Source organism: Musca autumnalis, unplaced genomic scaffold (assembly GCF_047663935.1).
Source record: "Musca autumnalis isolate F117 unplaced genomic scaffold, ASM4766393v1 scaffold_3, whole genome shotgun sequence".
Taxonomy (NCBI): Eukaryota; Metazoa; Arthropoda; class Insecta; order Diptera; family Muscidae; genus Musca; species Musca autumnalis.
The window spans coordinates 42130338-42146763 of record NW_027411866.1 but is presented as its reverse complement, the minus strand read 5'-3'; the positions used below and the strand labels follow the sequence as shown (position 1 = coordinate 42146763).

The window sequence follows — 16426 nt, the reverse complement described above, 5'->3', positions numbered from 1 at the left end:
AAAATAAATTATTCTATCATGGATAGTGATTCCACACCACTGTTATGCATAGGATAAACACAGACTTAGTATTTGCCCAAGAGCAAAAACATTTTAAAATGTGTGTACATATGATTTTCGTTTATTTTCAGACATACAAAAACAAATGAGATTAAAAATTAAAACTCAGATATTCGGATGTTCGAACGTGGCTATAACAAACCGTTTTCGGTATTACTTACATAGGTTATATGAATGACATTTTTCTTATAACAGATTACAAACCAAATGTTATAGGCATGTTCCAACAAGCAAACAAACAATTGCCATATACATACATAAAACATAAATATATTATTTTATTTAAGCCGCCTACATATTTAAATATAGTTATTTATCTAAAATTGGCCACACCAGCTTAATTTTGTATATTTTATTAGAGCTGCCCCCTCACTCATTCTGCAAAACATAATTTTAGTTTTATAAAACCATTTCTTTAATCTTAAGCTAATAGTATATAGTTTTTGTTATTATAAGTTTTAATTTATCTTCTTCTTTATAAGAATAAAAATGTGCAGCATAAAAAATTAATTTTTAAGCAAACAGTATTAAGTCAAGAAGTCAATATGATTATTAGTAGTTTCAAAACGAACAACTTTAATCCCTATTATGGAAGTCGTATGCAATGCATTTGTATTATGTTGTAACATATCATTTTGCATTATATGCCATTTTCGTAACTGGAACATGTTTTTTTTTTTCTATTGTTTATAAGAGAAAAGAAATTATGTAAATGTATACGTTTTTTTAACAATAAGAAACAAATTATTTTTCAAAATTTAAATTTTTTCTATTTTAACTTTACACATTGTTTGGTAGGCTTGAATATTTTATATCCTTATATCGTCTATATGCCTATATTTTTCGTTTGTTCTCTGTATTCCAAAACTTAATATATAGGAATAACAGTCTTGGGTTTGATACAACAGTATTTCATTGCCAGGGCTTTTAAAAGGGCATGCGGTTCAACATGTACAAATTGCACATAAACCGACACCGGTGACTACTTCATTTTAGATCAGTCTGGACATCCATGGCTCATGTTTTGCTCCTCGTCGTAATGTAAACTGTCGTTGTAAAGATTTTCACAACCAGGCCGATTAGAAATATTCGCTAGGAAGACCTCTCACTAGTAAGAAATACCATCCTTTCATTTTCTCACATTGAAATATTCGAAATTTCAGATAAATAAAAGAAATAAAAGGTGAGATAATTTTGTTGTTGTAAAATATGATACACATGTTTGTAAGTTAATTTTTCTGCTTAATCCATTTTTTAGAGAAACTATGAAGGTCTTTTTTTAGACGAAGGAATAACTTTGATGATCTTCTATGGAGGGCAGAAAATCTTCTATAGACTACAGAATAAATTTAACGGTCTTGTATAGACGGAAGAAGAACTTCACAGGTCTTACACAGAAGGGAGAAGAGCTTTAAAGGTCTTATATAGACGACACAATAACTATAAAGGCATTATATAGACCACAGAAGACCTCAGCAGTTCTTTAACATACGACAGAAGAACTTTGCTCTATAGACGACAAAAATCCTTTAAATGCTTTCTATAGATGACAAAAGACCCTTGAAATTTTTCTATAGACAACAAAACGCCTTTGAAAACCTGTGAAATTCTTCTATAGACGACAGGCAGAAGACCTTTGAAGGTCTTCTCTAAACGACAATGGATCTTTGAGTATCTTATTTAAATGACACAAGAACCTTGAAGGTTTTATACAGACGACAGGAGAACTTTGAATGTAATATATAGACGACTGAAGGTCTTGTATATGCGACAGAAGATCTTTGAACGTCTTCTATAGAAGACCGTAGAAATTATGCTTTCAACGACAGAGAGCTAGGCATGAAATCACTTTTGTGATCACCTCGAAGATCGTCACGATCTTGACTTTCGTGGTCTTAACACAGTTTCAAATGCTTGGAATTGAAGATAGGATCTAGGACGACTTTCAGAAAAGACAGAAAATTGTCTTGCTCCTTTCCACATTTCATTTCAGAGCCTAAACCAGAGTGCCTGCAAAGAGCGCCATCATACCAGATGTCCATAGCTTAAGACAGGTAAAATCACAGTTTCATACAGTCATGGCTCGCTTTATTTTTAATCTGGCTCTTTTTATACCCTCAGTATTTATGCTAACGAGGATATATACACTTTCATACGGGCAAAATGTGCCTCATCGAAATAATGGTTTTAGACCCCAAGTATGTTTGGACGAAATGTGTTTCAGACAATTTGGAGTCGATTGAGCAATGTCTGTCTGTCTGGCTGGCTGGAGCGCACGATAACTCTCGACGGATAAACCGTTTCGGTTCAAATTTTGGTTTTCGCAATATTTTACCCAAACTTAGTTTAAGTTCGAAGATGCGCTATATCGGTCCACTCCTTCCGGTACCTCCCCCACAAAAGTTCGAAAATGTTCGGAAATTTTGTGCGCACGATAACTCTTGAAGATAGTAACCGATTTGGTCCATATTTTGCCCATCGTGAAACGTGTGCCAGACTTAAATAAGGTTTCAATATGGACTCAATCGCTCCACTCCTTCGGATACCTCCCACACAAAATGTCGGAAAAGTTCAGTTTAGGGTCATCTCTCGAATCGCTTTGATTTTTGTTTTAGCAACTTGTATTCACTGCCCTCCATACGACGGTACAAGTTTCATCAGAGGCAAGTCCATACTTCCTGAGAAAATAGCCTGAAAGTTGACCAAAAACCCCTATGACACCGTGTGAGGTTGTTGGAGCGCAATATAACTCTCGAACGGATTTGTCGATTCGGTCCAACATTTGGCCTTAGTAATATTTTGTGCAAACTTAGGGGTCGATTATGGATAGCAACCCAACTCCAGTTGCCTTGCCCACAGCAAATTTAGTAATAGAATTTTCTATTTCCGCTTTAACATTTATACTTTTTTACAATTAAATTAATGGCTGAAGGTTCAAAACACTGATATTGATTGAATTTGACAAAAATTTCCGTCTTTTTACTCATTTTAATTGTATGATTTTCTCTTCTGGCAACGCAACTACAGTTGAGTTCCTATCCATAATCGACCCCTTAGTTTAAGTTCGAAGATAAGCCATATCGGTCCACTCCTTCAGGTACCTCCCCCACAAAAGTTCAAAAACGTTCGGAAAATTTGTTCGTACGATAACTCTTGATGGGAGTGACAAATTTGGTCCATACTTTACACATCCTAATATATCTACCACGTATAGGTCAGGTTCGAATATGGACTATATTTGTCCACTCCGTCGGGTACCTCCCACACGTATTTTTGGATAAATTCACATTAAGACCTGCTCTCGGATTTTTGTTGAAGCAACTTGCATTCGTTGCCTCTATTACGATTTTAAAAGTTGTTTTAGGAGCAAGTCCATACTTCTTGAGAAAACAGCCCGAAGAGTGTAAAAACCTCCTATGGCAGCATATGTTGTGGCTGGAGATCCACTTCCATAACGGTCAATGTCGATCCATTCCTTTTAGTATCTCCTCCGCAAAGTTTTTGATCTTTAATCCTAATCAACATTATTGTCGGTTCAAAAAATTGTTTCAATATACACAGGCTGAGGGTATATCTCTGATACTTTTTTACTTGTTTAATTTTCAATTTGTCATCGCATGACAGAAATCGGATCATTCCTTTTCCCAGAGTTAGATAGTGGGAATGTCACTGCTGCAATGGGTTCTAACCACAAAGCTACTGGAGTTAGTCGAGTAGGTTTGGTAGTGCAGTTGAAAAGGTGCAGAGTTTGTCGCTCATGCCTGTTTTGCATGTTAGCCAGATGTTTTGGCCGGGGTCATTTTATCCTTGCACTTAGGATGACTCTCCTATAATACCGGAGCAAGTACTGCAACGAGAGCATGGTCCACTAAAGACTGAGGAGGCATCCTGTTTCTGTTCTCAGGGCGGCATTGTGACAGATTAGAATATTTTTTGATTTATTGCATATTTTTGAATACCTCAGACCGACCAATCGCGTTATATGTGGTCAACAAGGTTTCTTTATTTGCATCCCAAATGCTGCCGGCTAGGGACTTGAGTACCTTGTTCCTACATATCAGCTTGTCACACATTGCTGTGGCATGCACTGACGATGTGAAAATGCTGTCGAATGTTGCCCCAAGAATTTTGGAGTAGTTTGTGGTCGGAATTGTGCTACCATCGACCATGACATTCAACTCAATGCCCACCTCTGCAGTCCATGTGGTGAGCAGAGTGGCCGATATTTGATTATTCCTCACGTCGAAATAGGTGGTAAGATCAGTCAAATAGGTGTTCAGCTTTCGCAAATGACATCAGGGAAGGTACCTGACGCCGAGATCGTACAACCATTCATAACGATCTCAATGCCGTCTGTAAGGTTGGTATACAGAAGAAGTAGAGGCTAAACAGTTTCGGAAATATCACTCCATCTTGGGGAACTCCCTGTTTCACTCTACATGGCTTGGACTTCTTGTTCCTGAATGCCACGTACGGCTTAACTTGGCCGGAGGATAGTCTGCTCGATGTCCACAAATAGTGTGAAGTGCTTGAAAGTATGGGTGCCACCGTGGTGCAATTTTTAAACTTCGTCAAAATATTCCAGTTGCATACTTTTACATTGCTCATCGAAAAAGCAACTAAATGCATCAGAAATAAAAATAATCCATGTTTGCTTTTTACCTGCGTTAAAAATGTGCAATTGTGACGTTTTGAAGTACATAGCTCCGCATTTGCAAAGCATCTGACGATACGGATTTCAGCCTATCAGGCTTTTGATAAGTCTAACGCAACTGTCACTGTTCGATCACACGGCTTGCTCTGGTTGAGTCCTCGATTAATATGTGTGGAGATGGCGTGCTGTGGAGGGTTATTGCTGCGAGCGACAAATGCGAAACCGGTCTGAACGATTCACCTTTGCTGACATCCTCTCCTGTCTTCAGTAGCCTGACCAACCTGCCCATTTTCCAGACTTCGGAAATGATGTTGGTGTCTAGCGACAGGTTGAGAACTTTAGTGAACCACACTAATCATCCAGCTGTTTTAGCACTCAGATGGAGATTACATCAGGTCCCAAAGCTTTGGATGATTTAGCGTTCCTGATGACATCATCCATTGTGAATTATGGTGGTTCATCCTCGGCAGGAAGTGGCGAAGTATTCTTCGCCAGGTCACTCCAGGGGTGTTCGACAAACACAACATATGTTCTCTTTATGTTCCCAGCAAACCAAAATCGGAAGAAACAACAGAGTTCGGACCGAATAACATTTAAACACTATCATGCATCAACACGCATAACAAAAATAAACCAAATTTGTTCTCCGATACAGAAATTAAAACCCGAGCACTAAATTTTTCGTTCGTACTGCATCAACGTCGGCACATCAACAATTACACATTTACAATGTGCGAGCGAAACATGTACAATTCTTTTCTCTCTGCTTATTTGCCAAAGCAGCACAAAGAAAATAGAAAAATTCCCTTCAGAGAGTACGGTAAAAAGTTCGTCAGACTAGTCGGACAGAGTTCGGACCGAAGTCGGTCAGACGCTTCGGTAAAAACTTTCCGACTCTGTGTTTGCTGGGTTCTTTTATTTTCATCAGTCGTGGTTTAGCAAAGGAAAGACTCGCTCAGAGAGACTAATGCACAAACTATTTTGAGCACCACCGGTCGGTATAATTTTTTAGGGTGCCAACGTGGTGCAATTTTAAGCACACGCGCCTTACAGACTGTGAGAGGGGCGTGATAAGTCTCCCTGTTTTCTTAGGGCCGTTTGTAGGAAATTTATATAGTGACGATTGGTTTTTTGAAAAGAAGTACTAAAATGTTTACATGTTTACATCATCTATCGGCAAAAAGGGGCACACTACCTGAAAAATCACACAATAACAGCTTCCTAATTTCTTTTAGATTGATTCCAAAATTCTTTCCTTGCCTAAATTATACATTGGATTATTGTTAAATATATGAATACATTAACATATTTTGTTTATTTCTTAAAAGCTTCAGTTTTAATAGGTTTCCTCTGCAAAAAAAGAAAAAAAATGTTTGTACATACATAACGGTATGTAGTGCTTAATATGTTTTTTAGAAATCTGGAAACATGCTTTGTAAATTATTTTTACAAATACTTAAAACTACATATGTAGTTTTTTTTTTAATTTTAGCCTGTAAAAATTAAATGATAACAAAAAAGTATTAAATATTTATTAAGGAAGTAAGAGAAAAAAAGTCAGTGAAAACAATAAACATACCTACATATTTTATAAAACAAAAATTGTTAATATTTTACAATCAAAAACAATACAATTCATGTGCGCGTAAAATTGCTTAATAACAACAAAATCACTAAATATTACAATATAAAGAAGGGGTTTAAAAAATTGTGTTTTATATAAAAAACTATTTTTATTTTAATAAAATAATAAGTTATTTTAGTTTCAAAATAATAACATGGACTGATTTGAAACAACAATTCAATGATATTCTCAAAACATGCATACCTATGTATTAGTTTTGAATATAATGCATTTATTTAAAAAAAATTATTTTGTTTTCAAATGCAATTTGTGTAACACAAATCTAAAACAAATGAAATTATGTTTATTGAAAAACAATATTAATACTCCTTTACTTGGAGTAATTGTGTAGCTTTTAATTTGCATATGTATGTATGTAGGTATGTAGTTTTATTATTTATTTAAGTTTACACATCTTTTTTAATATATAAATTCTTCCTCTTTATTTCCAAACGAAAAGACTTTATATTGCCATTTATTGTCTAAGTTATTAATTTGTAAATGTTTTATTGTAACAATTAGTATGTTTTTATATGATTCTCCCAAAACAAAAACAACAAAAATCCACAGCCTTACAGTATCTATAGAAAGAAAAAAAAACATCAAAACCTTGAATGTTACGTAGAAAGAAATAAAGCATTAAAATTCACATACCTCGTTGCAACAGAAACATAAATACCATTATATGGGAAGTAAGAAATAGCCCTAACAGAAAATAAATATTATAATTATATATACATAATTAAACATAACGCAAAAAATCTATATTAAATGCAGACAAAAAATCATGTAAATAAATTAATAAATATAAAAATGTGAAAAAATATTTAAACGTGGTGATATTTTTCAACTGTAACGTCATGCGAATTTTTGTGTGGCATGGATCAGATTCCGTCTCACAACAATCCGGTATAAAACCCTAGGCAGCAACAGCTTCGCCTTTTCTAGATTAATATGTATCTCCTCTCCATATCAAAAACAAGGTCTTCTAAACCAGAACTGACTGAACTAACATTACTGCAGATTATGTGAGGATAAGGGGGAGACAGAGACCATTGATCACCTGCTATGTGAGTGTACCTATCATGGGTTCGCCATTGTCCATTTCTCAAGAAGCCTTAGGTGGTTATGTGGAAAGTAACTGAGAGCTTCTTCAAGCTTTAAACTAAATTGCAATCAACTGACGACTTTCTTTTTGATGTTCTATCTATCCGTACTGGTTCACTAAAGACATGAGGAGGCAACCTGTTTCTGTTCTCAGGGCGGCATTGTGACAGATTAGAATATTTTTTGATTGTATTGCACTTAAATTCGCGGACCACAATGGCGACGCATAGCTTACCTCACACCGACCAATCGCGTTATATGTGGTCAATAAGGTTTCTTTACCTACATCCCAAATGCTGCCGGCTAGGGACTTGAGTACCTTGTTCCTACATATCAGCTTGTCATAGATTGCTGTGGCACGCACTGACGATGTGAAAATGCTGTCGAATGTTGCCCACCTCTGCAGTCCATGTGGTGAGCAGAGTGGCCGATATTTGATTATTCCTCACGTCGAAATAGGTGGTAAGATCAGTCAAATAACTAACATTACTGCAGATTATGTGAGGATAAGGAGGAGACAGAGACCATTGATCACCTGCTATGTGAGTGTACCTATCATGGGTCCTCCATTGTCCATTTCTCAAGAAGCCTTAGGTGGTTATGTGGAAAGTAACTGTGAGCTGCTTTAAGCTAAATTGCAATCAACTGACGACTTTCTTTTTGATGTTCTATCTATCCTTCCTTACCATTAGCCATCTATCAGTTATGTGATGAATTTCGAATCGATTTGCAATGAAAACGATTTGCTTAAAACGAGTGAATGGTTTTTAGATGTGATAAGAACAGCATTTAATTTCAATTCCACGTTGTTTCAATTTCATTAAATTCCCACAAACAAAAACAGACTAGTGATCCCTAATCTGCAGTTGAAAGAAGAAAAATAGAAATAAACAAGTAAGAACAGCTTTAAGTTCGGCCGGGCCGAACTTGTTATACCCTTCAGCAGGAGTGGTATTAAAGTAAAATGGAACAATTAGTTTCCTTTCGTTTATGAAAAAGACTTAATACCAAATTTTAGCAATTACGGTAAAACAATATAGCTAACCTTAAAAATACAGTAATTCGGGAGGTACCACCGTTTTATGGGGGCTATATCAAAACGTCGATCTATACCGAAAAATTTCTGGCGTAAAGTTTTTGGACTCAAAGAAATTTACGATATTTCAGTAGGATAATGTGATTAAAACCTAAAAAATACCGTAAAACACGATATATGCTTCTATGGGGGATATAGGAAGACGTGAACCTATACTGATAATTCTTTTCTGGAACATTTTATAACCCCATGAAAGACTAAATAACAAATTTCAGTGATTTTGGTGGGATATTAACCTCAAATGCTTCACAATAATGAAAATCGGGAGGTACCGTTCTATGGGGGCTATATCGAAACGTGAACCTATACCGACGAAATTCAGTCGGAAAGGGTTTTACTTCCAACATAGAGTAAATATCAAATCTCAGCCATTTCTGTTCGTTGTTGTGGCCACAACCCTCAAAAAAAAGGAAAATCGGGAGGTACCGTTCTATGGGGACTATATGAAGGCGTGGACCTATACCGACAAATTTCATATGGAAAGTTTTATAACTCAAATGAAATACCAAATTTCAGCAATATCGGAGAAATATTGAGGCCAAAACCTTCAAAATACCGGAAATCGGGAGGTACCGATCTATTGGGCTGTATGAAGGCGTGAACCCATAGGTTAGGTTTGGTTTGGGGATGTGTAGCCGCCACTCGGAGACCTTTCGGTCCATTGAGCTCATCCATAAATCAGAAAAAGAAGTTCAGAATTACCTGAAAAGACAAAAGAAAATAAAGAAAAAAGAGGGTGGGGATGGGAAAGTAATAATAAATGGATTACTAAAGATGAAAATGTAATAAAGAAAGGAGGATGGTTTTATTTGGCGATGGTTAGAAAACTGTCAGAGAAGTAGTTACGCTTATGGGTTGCGCCGTCCCAGCCAATTCAAATTTTTGATGATGTTATTGATGATTGTTGGTTCCATGTTTGAGTAGAAGGTTAAGCTTGGAGGAAAGCATACTCCTGTTAATCTATATCGCTTTCGAGTTAACATCGGGCAGCGACATAAATATGCTCAATAGTCTCCGTTTCCTCTTCATCTTCACAGAGCCTGCAATAATCCATGCCATCATCCTGCCATTTTCCGATAAAAGCTCGGATAATGAGCCCCGTCAATACCCTGATTTCTGATTTGCTCAAATTCAAGAGTGAAGTTGTTCTGTTTGTTGATAGAGTCGGCCAAATGGCACTTGTCACGTTGCACCTTGATTCATTATGCCATAGTTCCTTGGCTCGTTCTTCAAATAACGTCTCCACTCTCCGAAAAAGCTGACATATGGGTGGTTTGATAGAATCAGTGATTGCTAGACTTGTTGATTGGGATCCATGTCTTGCCAGTTCATCTGCCTTCTCGTTTCCCATCATGTCACAGTGTCCAGCAGAGTCGGACATCGTTTGTGAGGTTCACCAAAGCAGTTCTACACTCAAGAACGGCCTCCGACTTGATGTTGGAGGATTTGATGGCTTTAAGAGCCGGCTGACTATCAACGAAGATAGTCAAAGATTTTTATATCCAGACTTTTTATCAACTCTGCAGCCATTTTGATCGCGAACATTTCAGCTTGGAAAACACTACAGTCGCTGTTCAACCTGTATGAGTGTTCGAGACAAAGCTTTTCGCAGTAGACGCCAGCTCCGGTACTTTCTTCCATCTTGGAACTGTCTGTGTAGAAAGCCAGACCGTCCAGAGGAGGGTTACTACGGATCCAGTCATCTCTACTAGAGATAACGAACTCAATATCTTCAAATCTTTGGACTGGTGACAAAAAGTCGCTGAATTTTCCCTGCTGATTTAAGCTAAGGTTTGGTCCTAGCTCCCGAAGAATGCATGCATGTCCATAGGTGCTGTCACGCCAACGATTCAATTCATGTAGTCTTAGGGCACTACGTGCTGCTTGACCTTTGATGCTGAGTCTCATGGCCAAGAGGTTCAACATCGCATTTGTAGCTGCTTGCGGTGTACTTCTAAAAGCTCAAGTTATCAGGATCGAGGTTGCCCTCTGCACCTTGTCTATGTTGCCGGAGTTCGATTTATGTCAAAGCGCGTGCCACCAGACAAGGCATCCGTAGGATAAGATTGGTCTCACAACAGTATTATACAGCAAATGTATAATAGCTGGATTTAATCCCCAGCTTTTCCCAATCGAATTCTTACATGAATAGAGTGCAATCATATCTTTCTTTTTCCGTTCTTCAACTTTCCTCTTCCATCTTAATTTTGAATCCAGGATTGTACCTAGGTATTTGGCCATCCAATGTTGGTGGGAGATGTCGCCGATCTTACGCTTTCTGGTGAACAATACCAGTTCTGTTTTCGTTGGATTTACACCAAGGCTTGACATGTGGCGTTGCTCAATGGTTGGTCATGCATCTGTTCTGCGGCGGCTTATTAGTCAGGTAGAGATTGGTGACAGAGGGGGAGAGACTGACTATATCTCACCGTCTCTTGACTTCAATATACCTGACGTCTTAATTCCCAATAGGGACGCATGGGTTCAGTGCAGACCAATACCCGATAGCCTATCCATCTTCACTGACGGGTCTAAGATGGAAGACGGCACGGGTGCTGGGGTGTACTCAGACGAACTGAACTTCAGGTACTCGTACAAACTTAACGACAACTGTAGTGTTTTCCAGGCAGAAGTCTTTGCAGTATTAAAGGCATTAGAGGCACTAGTGGGGAGGACAGACTTAGCAGACAGGGCGGTTACTATATATGTAGATAGCCAGGCTGCGCTAAAAGATCTAGGATCTTTCACTATTAAATCTAGGATCGTTCGAGACTGTAGAACTGCTCTGAAAGCCTGCAGATTGCCAGTAAGACTTTGTTGGGTACCTGGTCACTGCGGTGTAGTGGGAAATGAGATTGTGGATGAATTGGCAAGGCGAGGCTCGCAATCAACCGATATACAACTGGAAGTTGGAGTGCGACCTCCGCTTTGTCACTTCATTGACAAACTCACAAGGTTCCACGTTGAGAAAACCAAAAGAACTTGGCTAGACGCTCCTGGTTGTCGGGTGGCTAAGTCAATCTGGCCGGAGATCTCGGCACGTAGAACTGATTCCCTCCTCTCACTATGCAAGTCAGAGATCAGGGTTGTTGTGGGGGTCATTACTGGCCATTGCAACATCAGATCAATGACGTGCAGCAGTGATTATTGCAGGCTGTGTGAAGATGCAGAGGAGACGGAGACGATTGATCATTTACTGTGCCAGTGCCCCAGACTGTCGGCCAGGAGATACAGACTCTTCGGCACATACATGATTGAATCGCTCTCCTACCTCTCTTCTTTCGACCCATCAGTCCTGCTTGCATACTGTAGAGGTCTTAAATGGCTATGGGGCAGACAAACTTAACTGCATGTTAGTCTATTTAATAACTAATATACCTCTCTTGCTTTTCTTTTATCTTCCCTCATCCTTCTCCTATACCCCCCGACCCGTCTCTTCCTCTCCTACCTCTTCCTCCCCCATCCAGCAACAACAAACTGGTATCCAGTCTAACACACAACCACACGCCATCACATCACAACAATCAACTCCATAGATGCAATATCCATCATCACCACACAACACAACAACACAGAACCACATGCAGAACCACCAAACAACAGACAATATCAACAACAATATCCGATCTCTCAACAAAACAGGATGATCACAATGGACCACAAGGTCTCCGAGTGGAGTGGCTGCCTTTTACAGCAGCTGCGCATCCTATAACCTAACTTAACAGGTAGGTTCAATCCTGGCTAGCACTATATCTTTGTTCCAGCTGCCGCATGAAATGGCATAAGAGGGTGGCTTGATTGAGTTGGCGACAACAATATCGGTTGAATCTGATCCGATAAATCATTTCCTTCGATGTTGCAATGACCCGGGGCCCAACATAAGGTGACGATTGATTTTAGCTACTCCAAGTTGTTCATGCAATCCAAAACCATCGCTTAGATAGTCACCGGTCAAATTATGCCCCTTTTCATATTACATACCAGCACTGCTGTTTTTTCGAACATGAAAGCCGTAAATTGAGGTATCGCTGCAGACGCCTGCTCCTGTTCCCGCCTTCATCTTGGAGCCATCGGTATATACCTCTATGCCGAGTAGAGTGAGGTATTTTTACATTGATTTAGTCGTCCTGTGGAGTGGCATCATGCCACCGGTTTTTAGTAATGCTTTCGCTATTTGGACATTGTTCTTTTGTGAAGATATCATGTCTTGCTCACGAGCGTAGAATTCTACATACTATGGTCGTGAAGATCCAATGGATGACCTGTAGTTTCCGTCCCAAAATCTCGCCAATGAAATTCTTGCATGAATATAATGTTCTACTTCACGTTCCTCGGCATTCCTTTTTCACTTGAATTCGTGGTCCAGAATAATGCCGAGGTACTTGTCTTCTAAAGAGATATCTACGGAAACTCCATCAGGCATTGTTAGGGTGAATGGTTTGACATTCCTCTTGTTCGTAAACAGAACCAGTTCTGTCTGGAATGCGTTCACTCCAAGACCATTGTTGTGTGCCCATCTCGATATTTCGACTAGATAGTGGTTGTGTGAACTTCCCGTTGATCATTATGACCACGCATAAGCGATCGTTTTTAATTTGTAGTTTATCAAATTCCTTGAATATTTCGTTTATCCACAGAAGCCATATCAGTGGCGATAGAGCGCCATATTGTGGCGAGTCCCTGGTGACAAACTTCCGAATGGAACTCTCACTGCTGTTTGAGTCGATTGTCTTGCTACAGATCATTCCGTCAATCCAATCGATTGGTGTAGAGGAATCACCCAAGTTAGAGAATAGATTATGGATATATTCAAAGGTTGTTAGCGCATAGTCTGAGCCCTCCATATTCCTTTCGAAAAAATGCACGAAATCGTTCAGTGCCGTTTTGGTGTTCACATATTGGGCAGGACTTATAACAGTACTTGAAATCATGCCCCTGTTTTTGACGCCCAGCAACCTTTGTAAGGTTTTCAATAGAAATGAAAATAGACTGACAAGTCTCTAGTCTTTGGTTGTTGTTGTAGCAGCATAAAAACCTACGTAGAAGCATATGTTTGATGCTACACTATGGTTTCGGGTCAATCCGGTACGAAAGAAGCCGCTGCCGTGGGATTGTTTTTGGTAAGTGTGTGACTTGACTTCCCCGCCATGCGAATGTATGTCACATTTATGGACTTCCCTCCAAATAGCCGGAATGAGCGATAGACACAGACAAGCTCTGAAAATGAGTCCAGATGTGGGATCAATAGCTCCAGTGCATTTTATAGCATTGCAGGAGTAGATACCATATGGACAAGTAAACTTAATGATCTCTTGTAACACCGTAGTTTGTTATGCGGTAAGATATGTGATCTGTAATACAAGTTTGAAAATGCTCAAGATTTTTTGCCTAGCTATTTTTAGTTTACTAGACAGAGATTGATCAACTTCTCTATGATATTTTTCTTTCCATTAATTTTTAAGTGCTAGAAATAATTTCAAGATGTGTTTATTTAATTTTAATAAATTAATTATTAACAATTATTATTCTTTAAATCTTGGAAATTTAAATTAAATTTCCTAACAATTTAAATATGTAGTTTATTTAACAGTACTTTAATACAGCTTTGAACTTTGGTTTAAACTCCACAACTGATTGCTTACGTTTTCTTCTCTTCCATCTCATCATAAAGATAATCTTCGGCTTCGTAAAGTTGTCTTTGGCGGTTGGACATAAATTCATAATCGACAGGGCGACAGGGTAAGCGAAGTTGTCGTCGACGACAATCTAGATGACTAAAATCCCCGTATTTCGTCGACGACTGTTTCACCGACCCTGTCTTGCTACTAGTCATCGATGACCCAACTAAAGACAATTTCGTTTATGCTGTCGTGTGTAAATTTTTTATTTAATTATAAAATATATAATTTTTACAAAAGAAATTAGTTAAATAATTAATAATACTTAGCCCCCGTATGTTCTGCACTCCACCATTTTCTTTCAGCTTTACCACGCCACCATTTCCACCATTTTCTTCCAGCTTTACCACGCCTTACACTTCTTACCCCAGCCGACCGAAAAGCGACCTCGCTTTATTTTTGGATTCTACAAAAAGAAATGATTTTTAATGTATATTTTGAATATCCCCTAAATATTCTAAAAGCTTACCATAACCACAGGCGTTGTATATTACAGTCGCTGGAATTTTCAATGTTCTTCAACCTAAATGCACATATTCAAAAATAACTACAATTAATTTTAAAGTATTTAATTCTATTTATTCTAACTTACCATTTTCTATTAAATTCAGTTTGTATAAATAAAAATTGTTTAATCTGTAACGTGGTTCCAGATTTTTGTGGCTTTATAATTTTACATTTATTACAAATCAAAAATTGTATATTTGAATAAATATGTGTACAATTGTTTCAAAGCACACTTTTGAGCATTTTTCGGTTTGTTGCCAAGACACAATGCAAGACATGGTCATGCAAGTTGTCGTGCATGACAATTTCGGAACATTCGTCAACGAATCGTCGACGAAAATGTCATCAAAGACTCGATTTTCTATTGGGTTGCTATTGTCTTGCCAACACTGTTTGTGTGTAAACGCCTAGTTAGAAATCGACAACAAAAATATTACCGTTTTCAAAACCAGAAAAATAAACGATTGTCGGATTGCATCACACGTTGTTTTGATCAAGTTTTCCATAGAACACAATGGAATATGAAACCGAAATGGATCTTTGGTCTGCGAGTGAAGCGCCTGTATTTATTACAGTCGCACGTCATTAAGGTGTCGATTATGGATAGCAACTCAAATGTAGTTTCGTTGCCAGAAGAGAAAAGTAATCATACAATTAAAATAAGTGAAACGACAGAAATTTTTGTCAAATTCATTCAATATCAGTGTTTTGAATTTTAACTATTAATTTAACTGTAAAAAAGTAAAAAATTCAATCCGGAAATGGAAATTTCTATCGTTAAATTTGTTGTCGGCAACGCAACGGTAGTTGGGTTACTATCCATAATTGGCCCCTAAATCTAGTCCCTGAACATATGTATAATGGGCAAAATATACATGTATCTATCGCATATTCCGATTATATGGGGGCAAGTGGAGGTCACTGTGATCTACATTCCGAAATCATAATGGAGATTTTAGTTCTTTAGAACAGAGATATTGAGTCATTAAGAGTTTTATGGTGCTGTAGAAGTTCATTCTCGCTGCAGACCCTTGGCAAGAAGAAGCAGACTAGTTGGCTCGGTTTGGCAGAAGGTTGTTAGATATTGAATTGTCGGGTCATACATGATTCGCAGCCTCCGGATTGTGGGCATTGGACAACGACATAACAAGTACTCAATTGTCTCCGTTTCTTCTTCATCGTCGGATAATATGCAGTAGTCCACAGTATCATATCTTTCCCATTTGCAGGACACTAATCTTCTCTGCTGTAAACCGTAATTATTTCCATCGTTAGTTTCAAGTCAGATTTCTTCATAGAAAGCACACATGTAGTTCTTCTCTTGCGGAGGATTGGACAGATTGCCTTGGATACCTTACATCTAGGTTTAAATCTGGCTAGCATTAGCACTATATCTTTGTTCCAACCGCTGCATGAAATGGCAAAAGAGGGTGGCTTGATTGAGTTGTCGACAACAATATCGAAAGAGAATTAATTAAATATCGGTTGACTCTGATCCGATATTTCATTTCCTCCGATGTTGCAATGACCAGGGACGACCCAACATAAGGTGACGATTTATTTTAGCGACTTCACGTGTTGATGCAATCCAAAACCATCACAGACTTGATAGTGATTTACGATACGCTTGACTATCCACATAGAAAGGTCTTCGAACATGAAAGCCGTAAATTGAGGATATCGCTGCAGACGCCTGCTCC

The 16426-nt window shown here is 38.2% G+C and overlaps 1 long non-coding RNA gene across 1 annotated transcript; it reads left to right on the top strand.

The window, feature by feature from the left end:
• Window positions 1-8310: 8310 nt before the first annotated feature.
• Window positions 8311-14805, top strand: LOC141397031 (uncharacterized). Its single transcript, XR_012411301.1, has 3 exons — window positions 8311-8339; window positions 12009-12266; window positions 14525-14805. It is a non-coding gene; the product is annotated as an uncharacterized lncRNA (long non-coding RNA).
• The last annotated feature ends 1621 nt before the right edge of the window (window positions 14806-16426 follow it).